Raw genomic sequence first — 14,577 nt, forward strand, 5'->3', positions numbered from 1 at the left:
TATAAGTCCTGGGAAAAAGATAATCTGAAGTGGCTCAACAAACATGACCCCGATTCACTGGGGTATAAGAGGGAGGGAAGGAGAAACACTACCAGACCTGCAACTGTTATTATAGCCAATAACATTATTGTTATCATACCCAATCTCAATAAAGCAAAGTTCTAGTTTTCTAGTCTTCTGTGGAGCTGAGGTCTATCTGTATCACCCAAAGATGTGATCCTACTTGGAGACAGTGTCAGAAGGAAGTTCCCTGTATACAAATAGTCCTTGACTTATAACTTAGCAACTGTTTGAATGAACCAGCTGTTTGAATATTGCAATGGTCCTGAAAAAAGGAACTGGTGCCTGTACTTGTGACCATCACGGCATCCCCATGGTCACATGATCAAAATTCAGCTGCCTGGAAATTCGCCTGTATTGACAACGGTTGCAGCATTTTGGAGTCATGCAACCTTCCCATCTGCCTTCTGACAAGCAAAGTCAACGGGGGGGGGGGTGAGGGTAGAGGGGGAGAACGGGATAAAGCTTCACAACCATGTGATTCACTTAGCAACTGTAATGATTCACCTAACAACCATGGTAAAAAAAAGTTGTAAAACTGGCCATGACTTACTGAACAACTACCTTGCTTAGAACAAAATTCTGGCCCAACTGAGTTCGTAAGTTGAGAACTACCTGTGCTCTAAACCAGTGGTTCTCAACCTTTTCTTCACCACGGACACCCCTTGAAATACTTTTTGTGGCCACAGACCATGGCCACGGACCCCCCCCCAAGACTTAACTCAAGGTTTAAATCGTAATATTTCTTCAAGTTTCGCAGAGCCCCTGTGATGACATGGCCAACCCCCCAGGGGTCCGCGGACCACAGGTTGAGAACCGTCTCTACACTAAAACCAGCTCAGATATGGCAGGAAAGAAAGTGGGAGGTTAGGTCCAGTAGCGTGACTGTATGACGAAGAATATTTTTCCACTCCTCTTGCCATAAAACCTGACTTTATAATCCAGGACAGAGTGTGTTTCCTCTTTGACATCGATGGAAAATTACAGAAGGCACCTGCTTGTGTAAATAAGTTTAAAACAGGTTTGCCTTAAGTTGTTTTTTTTCCAAAGACTTCCTTTTTTCCAAGCTAACACATCACACGTGGAGAGAGAGTGGAACAAAAAAAGGGTTTCATTTTCTCCAAAATTTCCTAAATACAGTTATAGCATTTAATATATTTTAAGGACATTTTATCACCCATTTCACAAAGCTATCATATGGTTTGTTTGGTTTTGGCTTAAGTTGTGTGCCACCATCCCACTGTGGTTTGTAAGCTGTAGTTTAGACTGTAAAAACCCAGCTCATATTGCTTATTCAGGAAAATGTGCTTAAGCATATCATGCATTACCAACTGAAAACCATCATGTTGTTAGTTTATTTAAATATTTCTGTTATAATTGACTGCCTTTAAACTTTTATAGTTGGGTGTTTTTTCCATAGCCCTAAGTCATGGATGGCTTATGTCCCATTTTGCACTCAAACTATACACAACACACCTTCTGGAAAAATTAACAAAGAAAGAACACTGCATATTGTTGAGCCATTGTGGCACACTTAGTTCTGCTCTGTACTTTAGTGAACTGGTTGAGAGTTATTTATTTAATATTAATTTATTTAATAAACATATAGGCTATCTCATCTGTATAGGTCATCTCATTGGTCATCTGACTCTGGGCAGCTACCAAGTAAACAACAGTAAAAACTATAAAAATAGCCAGAATTAAAAACATTACCTAATTCCCAGGATATTCTTTGCCTGGCCTGCTGCTGCTAATCTCAGCCTGTAAAAGAAACAGGATCCTCCAAAGTGTGCCTTTAACTGATAAGAAAAAGAGAGAGAGAGAAAAAACACAAAATGAATTCTATCATGTTACATGCTGGCCTCATAGTGCTGGGTTTACATAATCATTTATACGTTTTAGGGATTCCAAGTCAGATCTCAGCAGCTTGACATTCTATAAGTTGTTATTTTAGATGTGTTATTGTTCTTATGTTAACTTGTTAACTAGCTACCCAAAAGTATGTGCCGAAAGAGGTGATCTTATGAGCCTCTATATATTTGCCTTCAGGCCAGTCTTGATGCCTGGTGACTGCCTGAATTAGTCCCTGCAGTTTTCTTGGCAAGGTTTTTCAGATGGTACTTGCTATTGCCTGTTCCTGAGGCTAAGGGTGGGCCTGGCTCAAGGTCACCCAGATGGCTTTGTGCCTAAAGCAGTACTAGAACTCATGGTCCCCCAATTTCAACCCTGGGGCCATAGCCACTACACCAAGTGGCTCCCAAAATAATACATGAATACATAAATAAAACCAGTCCCTCCTGCTCTGTCCTTAATTTTGCAAAGTATCAATAAAATCAAGCAGGGAGGGGGAGGGGGGGAGGAGGAAAGATAAAGGTAGTCCTCAACATATGACCATAACAGAGCCTCTCCATTACGGTCGTATATCATGAGTCATAAAATGGGTTGGTCACATTATTAACCTGACTTTACGACTTCTTTTTGGAGGGCGTAAAGCAATGCATTCATTAAGCAAACCCATTATTAGCTGTGATGCAGTTTTGCTGAAAACCGGAAGTAAACTGACCAAGTCATAAAAGGTGATCGCCGTACGCTGCAGGACGCTGTAAGCGGCTGTAAATATGGCCGCATTGCTGAGTGCCTGAAGTGCAGTCAGGTGACAATTTAAACTTCGGAACCAGGTTTTTAGGTAGGTTGTAACTTTAAACAGTGACTAAAGCAACCAGTTGTAAGCCGAGGATTATCTGTATAAACATCTCCTTCCAACGCTGAGGAGTCCCATATAAAATATTCACGAACAAAGGAGATAAAATATAGAATTGTTCAAAATCACAGATCATAACTGGAAAAGATTCCCCCCCCCTAGAGAACATCTATAAAGTACAGGTAATTCTCGACTTCAGCAATTCCTTTAGTGCCCATTCTAAGTTACAACGGCATTGAAAAAAGTGACTTGACTGTTTTCACACTTAACGACTGTTGCTGCATCCCCATGGTCACGTGATTAAATTTGCATGCTTGGCAACTGACTCATATTTATGACGGTTGCAATGTCCCTGGGTCATGGGACCACCTTTTGTGACCTCCTGACAAGCAAAGTCAATAGGGAAGCCAGATTCACTTAACGCCAATGTTATTAACTTAACAGGTGCAGCGATTCCCTTAACAACTGTGGCAAGAAGGGTCATAAAATGGAGCAAATCTCACTTAACACCTGCCTCACTTAGGAACATAAATTTTGGACTCAATTGTGGTCATACGTTCGAGGACTACCTGTACAATAGAAGTTTCTGGGTGGAGACATAAGGACTCCTTCAGAAGCATAAAAACAAATTCACTGAGCTGAACAGAGAACGAATGACCAAAAGAATGATCACTTACCACAAGAAACTTACCACAGACAAAAGGAAAAAATACCCGTTGTGCAATTATTTTAATTAAAGGAGTGGTTACTTCTTATTTTTTTTTCTACTTATGCTTTCAAAGACAGTCATTTTTCCTGAAAAGGATTTCCCTATGTCTCAATTCTTCCTGGAGTCCGCACAAGATCTCTGGGGCTTCTATTGAGGAAATGGAAAGTGTCAATTTCTCTTTGCAACCTCAGCTTCCAATGCCTCCCTGAGTTTCAAAATGAGAAACTCTTTTTTTTTTCCCCTAGCCAAAAGGGAAGCGGTCGGGCAATCTCTCTTTGTACACGACTGTTGTGATTCAGGGTCAGCCTGTGGGTTCGGCAGTTGGGTCGGACGACTCAGACCTTGCTGAGGGGGTTGAAGATCTTGCTGATGAGAGCCCTCAGCCAGGCCCCTCCCACTTGGTCACCACGGAGACCCAGCTGTGTGAGCCTGACAGTGTGGATGAAGATGACCCACAGCTGGCCCTGTTCAAGGACGCCCGACGCAGGAGGCAGTCAATTAGGAGTAAACAGAGGAAGGCAATGGGGCTTCTCGGAAGGAGGCAGAGAGAAGCCACGCCCTGAACTCTATATAAGGGGAATGTCTGGGAGGGCTGGTTTGCTGAAGGCAACCGCTCGGATGGTTCATGTTTCTTAAAGCTCCTGTTTCTTGGTTCGTGTCTTGTTTGTTTTTGTAGCTATAAATTTGGCAGGCGTAGTTCCAGCCTCTTGCCGTTTGTGGAGGGGTTGTCCCTGCCTTTTCTGCAGGGCCGGTAGCAGGCTGGTACAGAACAACGACCCAGAGCGGGCCACTGTCTCTTGTCCAAATACACACAATAATTGAGGAAAGTCTGTCGGAGAGGATATCTATTTCCAGACCATCTTGAGTTTTGTCAGCTGGCACGAGATCCTGGCTGGCAGCCAAGCCACAGGAGTAAACGTGAGTGTGGGGCTTGCACAGCCATTCGCTGCAGCTATTGACTGAAGTAAACCACCTGCCTCAATCTCCATGGCACACTGAATTGTAAACTAACCATGTTAGCTCCATTCACACAACATAAATTAACATTTTGATGTTCTATTGTTTTCAAGTATTGCTAGAGTAATGGGGCTGTTTTTAAGACTGTTGTTGTAAACTGAAGGGTATAGATTAGAAGAAAGGAGTTGGAGGAGGAGGAAGAGGAGGAGGAAGAAGAAGAAGCAGAAGAAGAAGCAGAAGAAGCAGAAGAAGCAGAAGAAGCAGAAGCAGAAGAAGAAGGAGAAGGAGAAGGAGAAGGAGAAGAAGCAGAAGAAGAAGAAGAAGAAGAAGAAGAAGAAGAAGAAGAAGAAGAAGAAGAAGAAGAAGAAGAAGAAGAAGAAGAAGAAGAAGAAGAAGAAGAAGAAGAAGAAGAAGAAGAAGAAGAAGAAGAAGAAGAAGAAATAATAATAAAGCAAGTAAGAACAATACACTAAGCCACAAATATGTCTTTTTCTGCCTGTTGTGAAAGCTGTCTGTGGTAATTATTCTGATGAAACTCTGGAGAAGGGAATTTCCAAAAGCCTTTTGAAATTCCAGCCACAGCATAATTTACCAAATCTCCCCCACCCACATGTTTAGTGACACTCAAAGAATGATGAAAGTTATTGTGGTCAACTTCTTGTTGGCAGAAACTATGCTGCTGCTTCAGCAGAAGCAGTCTTCCTTGATGCTAGAAAGTTTTATTTGACAATGTTTTCCGCAAATTGAGCCAGAACACATATTCAGCTATTTGTAACCTTAGGGATCATACAGCTAAACCATGTACCATTATATACTAAGTCACTTTGAGGGTGGGCTGTGCCAAGATCAAATGAAATCGCTCAACGTGCACTCTGAGATCCTATGCAAAATGCACAGAGGAAAACAGTAAAATAGTAAACATAATAAGACCTCTCTGATGAATGAGACTTAAGTCCACTGCAACATCTGCTTGAAAAGTCATCAGCCAGTTGCTTCTAAAATCAAAGCACCAGCCTGAACAGGGGTCCTCCAGAACAGGTTGGTCCCCCCATCCTCTGGACTGCAGCCACTAGTGGGCCGTGAGGTGTTTGCAACAGCGAGCCAACGTGCATCCCCACTTGCACGAGCAGTAGGTGAGTGCATGCATGGCATGCTCCACTTGCACGAGCGTGCGTGCTGTGCGTGCAAATGGAGCTGTGTGCGTGTGCACATGCTTGCCAGCCACTCGCAGAGAACCATCCCCTTTCCCTTTCCCCCGCCGGTCTGCAAGGCTGGAAAGGTTGGGGAACTCTGCTCCAAACGACTTCATCTCACCCATAGCTACGGACATTTAAAGAATAGCATGGCTTGGCTCCTGGTACCTGCAAGGCTGCTTCTTACAGATGGACCCAGCACGTATTTATTTATTTATTAAATTTCTACACCGACCATTAGTTCAAAAATAAAAATCGCCCATCGAATTTATAAAAAATAAAACATGATGCTATATAATAAAAGATCTTGCATCAGAGGCAGCTCAACAACTCCATATGGGCTCACAAAATCTCCTAACCCAGTTAGAATGTTAGAGCCAGGGCTTTTTTTGTCATAGAACCCTCAGAACGGAGTTCCAGCACCTTTTTTGGATGGAACCTTGTAGGGTAGGCAAGGCGGGTTGTATGACATGTGTGAGTTCCGGCACCTTTTTCTTTTACAAAAAAAGCACTGGTTAGAGCAATTGCAGTGTTATGACTAACATTTTTACTTCTGCTACTGATTAATTGTGCTGCCATTTTTAATAGCTTCTGTTTCAATGTCTTTCATTAATACAAATGGCCAACAAGGTTATAGGTTTGAAGTTATGTACATGAAATCAATAAGTAGATAAATATAGTGGGGTGATTGCCTGCCAGTTGGGTTTTATCGAATTTTTCTCTTACAAAGTCTGGCCAAAAGCCATTAATCTCCAAAATCAGCCTAAATGTTCTGATTAATGAGGCTTATTAGAAAGAATGGATTAAGCTACAGTTCAAGAATACCAGAGACTGATTTATTTTCAAATGAAGCTTCTTTCTATTTTGGCAGCAAATCTTTTTTTCTTTTTCTTTTTGTTTGTGTACTCTTGCAATATATCAAGCTTGCAAAAAGGAGGACTGGCCAAACTCCACCTTTTTGTAGTTTGGGAAATTCCGATTCCTTTATCAACCTGGAAAATAATTCTCACTGTTTAGTATCCAGGTTCTTACCATAGCTATCCACATCTATGTTTGTGCTTTCGCTCTTGCCATCCATATCTATCTATCTATCTATCTATCTATCTATCTATCTATCTATCTATCTATCTATCATCTATCTATCTATCTATCTCAATGTTTTTCAAATTTGGCAACTTTAAGATGTGTGGACTTCATCTCTCAGAATTCCCACTCCAACAAGCAAAGTCAAAGAGGGAAGAGAGATTTACTTAACGACTGTGTGGTTCACCTAACAACCATTGTTAAAAAAAAAAAGCAAAATTGGGCATGACTCTCTTACCACTTCTGGTCCCAATTGTGGTCATAAGTCAAGTGTCATGGTTCCGACTGATGAAACTCTTCAAAAGAACTTTGAGGCATTGTTTACCTTAAAGGATCTTTTATTCGAGTAGCATAATATCGGCACTTACATAATCGAAGCCAAAAACTGAATTCTCCTCCCCTGGGCACATAGTATCAAAGCACAATTCCCTCCTCCAATTGACAGTCATAAATCACATTCCCCAATTAGCTTGAAGCACGGGCTTCCTCTCCAGCTCTCCAGCCTGCCAATTCTTTATCAGCTCTGGGCTCAGTAACCTTGATTCTCACGCTAAGTTTACTGTTGTTATGTCTAGCTGGATTCTCATTCACATCCCCCCCCTCCCAGCATCATCAAACTAGAAAAGCAAAAGGAAGAAAGATGGCTACATTTCCATCTGTTGTCAATGCAAAAACATCCAATATTAGCAGCACTGACATCAAGACCTAATTGTACCGGGAAAGATAATTATTTAATACCACTTTATTCATGGCTTGGCTGCAACTGAGTCGAGTGAGGGATCAAATTTAGGGGTGGCTGGAGAAATTTGATCAGTGAACTGATGAGCCAGATGAATGTCGTCATCAGAGTGATACCGTTTCCCTGAAAATGACCTAACCAGAAAATAAGCCCTTGCATTTTTTCAGGACGCTCGTAATATAAGCCCTACCCCCAAAATAAGCCCCAATTAAGACTGTCAACTAGACTGACGCATTTAATACTATTCCCCCCAAAATAAGACCTAACTGGAAAATAAGCCCTAATGCATCTTTTGGAGCTAAAATTAATGTAAGACACAGTTATTTTGGGGAACATACGGTAGAAGGTGTGTCTCTGCTCACCAACATCATTTCAGTTTCCGCCAGCAAAGAGCAGCAGAAAACTGCTTTCCTGCTCTAATGAAAAGACTTTACAGGAGTGTTGGGCAACAAAGCATCAGGCTTCTACGCCCATCAAAGAATACTGAAGGTTGGGTGGGACCATGGCTTAAGCCAGGGGTCTCCAAACTTGGCAACTTTTAAGACTTGACTTCTACTTGTGGACTTCAACTTCCCCATGCTGGCTGGGGAATTCTGGGAGTTGAAGTCCACAAGTCTTAAACTTGCCAACTTTTGAGAGCCCTGGCTTAGACATTAGGGCAGGGGTGTCAAACTCAATTTCATTGAGGGCCGCATCAGCATTGCGGTTGCCCTCAAGGGGCCAGGTGGGTATGGCCAGGGTGGGCGTGGCCTACTGGATGGGCATGGCTGGCTCTACATCGTTGGCATCAAGGGTGCCTATGGGGGCCTGGGCAGGAGTGGGACAGATCTGAGGGTCTCTGGCAGAAGGAGGGTCTCTGGCCCAGGGCCAAGGCAGTGGGGGCCGTTCCCTCACTGTTTCCAGGATGGCTTCGCGGGCCGCATGAAACTACTTCGCGGGCCGGATCTGGCCCCCGGGCCTTGTGTTTGACATGTCTGCATTAGGGGGATGGGATTGATCCAAAGATTGCACTACACAGCTTGCTTGGTGTTGGGGGCAGGGTCAAAAAAAGGCAAAATGGCAGACACAGCAATGCAAGACCTGCTCCTTTGATACCTGCACATCAGCAATACTGAAGAATTTGCCCACTGAGGGTGACCCCAGTGTGGAATTGCTATCTTGCTCTTCATCTCTGACAGCAGTCAGCCCATCCCTGTGTGGGAAGGCAACCGCTGAACGCAGCAGGAATGACGATATCCCCTAAATGAGGGTCGAGACTCACGGAGGTATTTATTGAAACTATTGACATGATGCCGATTTCCAAAAACCCCGGGCAGCAATCAGATTCATTTCGTGGCCGAAACACAGCACCCATAAAACTAAAGTGTCAAACAAACAAAATGAATGGAATTATTTTAAAATGTGTACAAAATCGTGCACCCATCCCTTTTGTATTTCTTCTCGTTTCTGTTACTGTTTTAGGGTAGACCTCAATGACCAACTGGAAGTAAAATTTCTGTTGCTAAGCAAGTCTGTTGTTAAGTGAATCATGTGGTCATTATTTGACTCCAGCTTCCATCTTTCCTTGTCAGAAGCGAGCTGTTGCAAATGGATCACATGATCCTGGGACATGCTAGTTTCCAAGCATCTGAAGCCTGATAATGTAATGCTGCAATGGCTTTAAGTGTGAGGACCAGTTGTAAGTCACTTTTTCAGTGCCATTTTAACTTTGAATGTTTTCTAAATAAATGGTTGTAAGTCATTTGTACATGTATATCCGCTTATTGCAAGTATCCTTAAGCTGGGTGTGTGCATCAGAAAAGGAAGTCACTTTATCTGCTGTAGATCTAGATTCTATCTAGGAGAAGGAAATTAGGGAAAAATACACTTCTTATCAATTTGGATGAGAAACCTCAAGGAAATCCCCAGCTGAAAGCTACATAGAAAAAAAATTAAGAAGATTCTAAAAGAAAGTGAGTGGCAAATCACATCCATACAACAAATACAGCCTTGCCTGCACAAGCCATATGTGCTTGTCCAGGAAGAACATCTTAAGAGGACCATTAAAAGTCCTCCCCACTCCTCCCTGTAGCCAACAGAGGTTAAGGGGAGGTAGCCCAGATGGTAGCCCTTTTCTGTTGTGGCCCCCACACTTTGGAATATTCATAACCACCACCACCACCCCAGGATATTTTGAAAAGCAGCCACGATGGCCCTTTTGTGCCAAGATTTTAAGAGTTAGTCCTCAAGTTACGACTGCAATTGGGACCAGGTTTACTGTCACTAAGCAATGTGGTGGTATTATTTGCTGTTTAATAAAGATGATGTTAGCATTTTAGCATAGCATCCATGCCTCCTTTTGAAGCTCAGGAAACCATGTTTTTCTTTTAGACAAAACAATTTCCTTTATTGTGCAAAAAACTAACCTATGTAGAAACTAAACAGTAGGGCTGTATTCTGGAATCTCTGAGTGCTGCAAGCATTAAAGAAATAGGCCCAGAGGAAAAAGCAGAAACTGCAACATCTTTTAAGGGTATTTGTCTTTCCTCATGTCTAATCAATATCTTTTGTTTGATTTATATCAAATATAAGTATTGTTTCTTTCTGTACCTGCATAAAGACCTATCCCTCTTTTAATAAAGGCCTTTCACTTGGATCAGGGTGGGTCTTCATCTAGCAACCAGTGGAATTTGGTTAACAATGGTAACAGGTACAGAGGGAAGCATGAGAGGGGGGCCTTTTCAAGAAATGTTTTCAGTAACTAGGAGTATCTTTGATGAAGGTTTCCAGTTCTTTGAATTAACAGAGCAAATTTTCCATAAGGAATGTGGATCCTGATAAGAACCGGTTCAAACTTGCTAAAGAAAAGGACTGTACAAAGATTTGAACTCTAGAAACTTGCAAACCAATTATGCCTCACTATAATGCAAATGATTCTCAGTCATCCAGGTTACAGTTATCCCAAAGATGCAACTGGCACCTTTCTTTGAAGATGTTTCACTTCTCATCCAAGAAGCTTCTTCAGCTCTGACTGGATGGTGGGGAATGGAAAGATTTATACTCCTTGCAGACAGCTGGTGATTTGCATTCTTTTAGCAAATCTTAGTGCTACCTGGGGGCTTATCTGTATCTTCAGGGTCCTTTCAGCAGTTCCAAGAAGGCTCCACACACATTTGCACTACTCAAGCGACCCTGAAGACACAGATAAGCCTCCAGGTAGCACTAATGACTCACTAAAAGAATGCAAATGACCAGCTGTCTGCAAGGAGTATAAATCTTTCCATTCCCCCCACCATCCAGTCAGAGCTGAAGATGAGAAGCGAAACATCTTCAAAGAAAAACAAGAAAGTGCAGTTGCTTCGTGAAAAAACATCTTTGGGACACCTTCTGAATATGAGGATGAGCATTAACAAGATCATACTAAGAATAGGATGGGATGGGATGCTATGAAATGTAACATGGTATATATAAAGTTACTGAGCATGCATGCAAGATCATAGATGAATCAAACGATGTTAAACTATGAAAGAACTCACTCCAAACCCAGTATGTTTGAACTGTAAAGTGATTCCCTACCTTTTTATGGGGCTCCTCACCTCTTATCCATAAATGCCTCGCCTTGTTAATACATACATACATACAGATATTTTTTTTTTTTTTTTTTTTTTTGCCGGCTCCGAAGATGGCGGACGCGCTGGGGAGAGCTCCGTAGCCCCAACAGTAAGGCGTCCCCCCAGGAGCCCCCCAGGGCCGTCAATGGACCCCTGGGGTGGGGCAAGAATTTCGGGCAAATGAACTGGGTAATTATGCCGCCCGCTGCCTCCCGAAACAACTGCAGGGGCGCCAGGACATCCCTGCCCCACCGCCTGGGCCGCTGGCGACCGTTATAAACGGAGCCAGCACCCTCCGCCCTGCCTCTGCCGCTTGTCAACTGCCGAGCAAGGGCGGCGCCTCCGCCGATCAGCTGTGCGGCGGAGGCCCCGGCGGAAAGGATGGCAGCGGCTGCGGCGACGATTTTCAAGCCCCCAGGCTGGTCGTTGATCCAGGGAGCCTGGCAACGGCGATGGCGGTGGCGGCGGGGCGTCTCCAGGCCCCCCCCCCTGGCCATCCAGGAGGGGCCGGAGGCTCTGCTCTGCCCCGGCCCCCCCACCGGCTCCCGGGTGACGGCGGCGTCTCCAGGTTATCAGCGGAGACGCCGCGGACCAGCTGGACCAGCTGGGTGGCGGAGGCGGAGGCATCGGCGGCGCCGGAGGTGAGAGACCCGCCCCTGGACCACGACAGCCGTCGCAGCCATCCAGGAGGGGCCGGAGGCTCTGCTCTGCCCCGGCCCCCTGACCGGCTCCCGGGGACGGCGGCGTCTCCGGACTATCGACGGAGACGCCACGGACCAGCTGGACCAGCTGGGTGGCGGAAGCGGCGGCATCGGCGTCGAGAGGCCCACCCCTGGACCACGACAGCCCTGGACCACGGCAGCCCTCGCAGCCATACAGGAGGGGCCGAAGGCTCTGCTCTGCCCCTGACCGGCTCCCGGGTGGCGGCGGCATCTTCGGCGGTGAGAGCCCAGCGAGCCCTGGTCTGCGGTCTCCTCCGATGCCGATCACCGGGCAAGGACGTCGTCTCCGCAGATCAGCTGTACGGCGGAGGCGCCGGCAACGAAACCAACAGCAGCAGCAACGGGCAGCGGCGGCGTCTCCGAGGATCAGAGAAGGCGCCGCGGATCAGCTGGGCGGTGGAAGAGGCGGCAGCGAAGACGACCGCGGCCGGGACTGCTTCTCCAGGCCTAGTCGTTCGCCACCCAGGGGCCTTGACAGCGGCGGTAGCACTGACGGCGTGGCATCTTCGACCCGCCCCCTGTACCGCTACGGCCGTTGCAACAATCCTCAAGGAGACGCCGCAGACCAGCTTTACAACGGTAGCGGCAACAACGAAGACATGGGCGGTGAGGCAGCTGCTCTGGGCCCTGGTCGACCGTCCTCCGAGGGGCCTTGACAGAGGCCCTGACAGAGACGCTAGTAACAGCGGTGCGGCGTCTCGACCACCGTGGGCTGCCCCTGGACGGCGGTGCCTCCGAAAGATTCACACCAAAGGAGACGCTGGACAATGGAGGCGACGGCCCGAGCCACCTCCTCGAGACACCTTGATCGGAGACGGCAGCACCAGGGGCATGACACCAGGGACTCCCGTACCTCTGGGAGGCCACGCTCTGGATGGTCCTCAACCAATAGGGGCCATGGAACTGTGGCCGGGAACAACGCCCAGAGGATCAGGGAGGGAACTGTTTGGGGCGGCTGAACCACCGGAGCTGACGCCAATTAATGGATCCCTCCATCCTGCCTTCTGCCCACTCTCACCCATCTTTGCCCATTCTCTCCCCACAGGACATAACGGGCCTGGGTGCTAGCCACAGTGGCAGAGTGGCTGGGCCTTACACCTGCTACCCCATAGAGGTGAGAGCTCTATGGGGTATGCCTCACCCAGAGTACGTTCTGGACCACCTCCGGAAGCAGAGACACAACCCATCGTGAGAGGATGAGGAGTGGCCTGCTTCTGGGGGTTCGCCCGGCCAAGTGGCAGTGGCAGGGCGACGATCCAGATACGCACCTACCCGACTCGACCCTCCTGCAAATGCACCATCCAGGGGACAGCCTTCCCAGAACCACCTGTGACTATGCTTGTTCAATACTCTAGCATAGCACTGCACGCCCTCAGGGGTTCCCCACTCTCGTGGGTGCGACCCGCCTGCATCACATCCAATCTTGATGACGGGCTCAACCACTGGGCCTCTGAGAGATGGCCGGGCAGGGTCAGGGGCCTCCAGCATAAGCCCAACAAGAAGCCCCTGATTAAGTTTTTAGTTAAGTTTTTTGTGGGGTTAGGGAGGGGGGAGGGAGGAGACTATGGTTGCGCGGGAAAGGCACGCCTTCCAGCCACCATAACGCATGCCAGGCCCACGGCCGTCCGCGACGGCGTACAACGAGGACCAGTCGCCGATAACACCCAGTGGCGTCCCATCCCTAGGATGGTGGGGAATGGCAGAAGGTGCACAGACAGAGGGCCGTATCGTCACCGGGAGTGTCATCTCCGCCCTGTACAGGCGGTGAGACGCTCCGACCCTCTGTTCTCCCCCGGAGGACCCGGGAGCAAAGGTGCGCACCCTCCCATGCTAAGGCTGGTCTACCTGAATGCAAGGTCCGCAGCTAACAAAGCTCACCTCATTCGTGACCTAGTGGAGAGTGAGCATGCGGACCTGGCCTGCATCACGGAAACCTGGCTGGGCCCAGAGGGGGGTGTTCCTCTGGTTGACCTCTGCCCGCCAGGTTTCCAGGTACTGCACCAGCCCCGGGCTCATGGGAGGGGCGGGGGAGTGGCAGTTATCATCAGGGAATCCCTTAGCCCGCGAGAGACCACCGTCCCTCAGATGGTCGGGTGTGAGTCTCTCCTACTGAGATTCGGCCCAGGGGCGCAGTTGGGTCTGCTGCTGGCGTACCTACCACCTAATCGTGCAGCGGCGGCCCTACCCGAGCTACTCGATGTCCTCTCAGGGTTGGTGGTTGAATTCCCAAGACTCATGGTCTTGGGCGACTTTAATCTACCGTCCCTGGGAGGATCGTCCGAACTGGCTCGGGAGTTCATGGCTTCCATGACGGCCATGGACCTGTTGCAAATAATTTCTGGGCCGACTCATGAGAGAGGCCACAACCCAGACTTGGTGTTCTTGTCTGGACGGTGGCGCGATGATGTCGGTGGGGGTGCCACAACTAGTACGCCCCTGTCATGGACCGATCACCACCTCCTGCGGCTAGACTTCCCCCTTGCCACTCCCCACCGTGGGTGCACGGTGCCAGTCAGATGGTACCGCCCTAGGCGCCTAATGGACCCTGATAAGTTCCAGGCAGCGCTTAGGGACTCGCATGCACCCCCTGCTCACAACTCGGTGGAAGCCTTAGTGGAAGCCTGGGAAAAGGCAGCCACGGAGGCTCTGGACCGAGTTGTACCCTTGCGGCCTCTGACCCGACGCAGATCCCAGCGAGCCCCATGGTTCACCGAGGAGCTCCGGGAGATGAAGCGTCGGAGACGGGGCCTAGAGAGCCGTTGGAGGTCCAGTCGATCCGAATCCGACCGATTGCGACTAAGAACCCTCACCAGGTCTTATCTC

This window comes from Vipera berus (assembly GCF_964194415.1).
Source record: "Vipera berus genome assembly, chromosome: 9".
NCBI lineage: Eukaryota > Metazoa > Chordata > Lepidosauria > Squamata > Viperidae > Vipera > Vipera berus.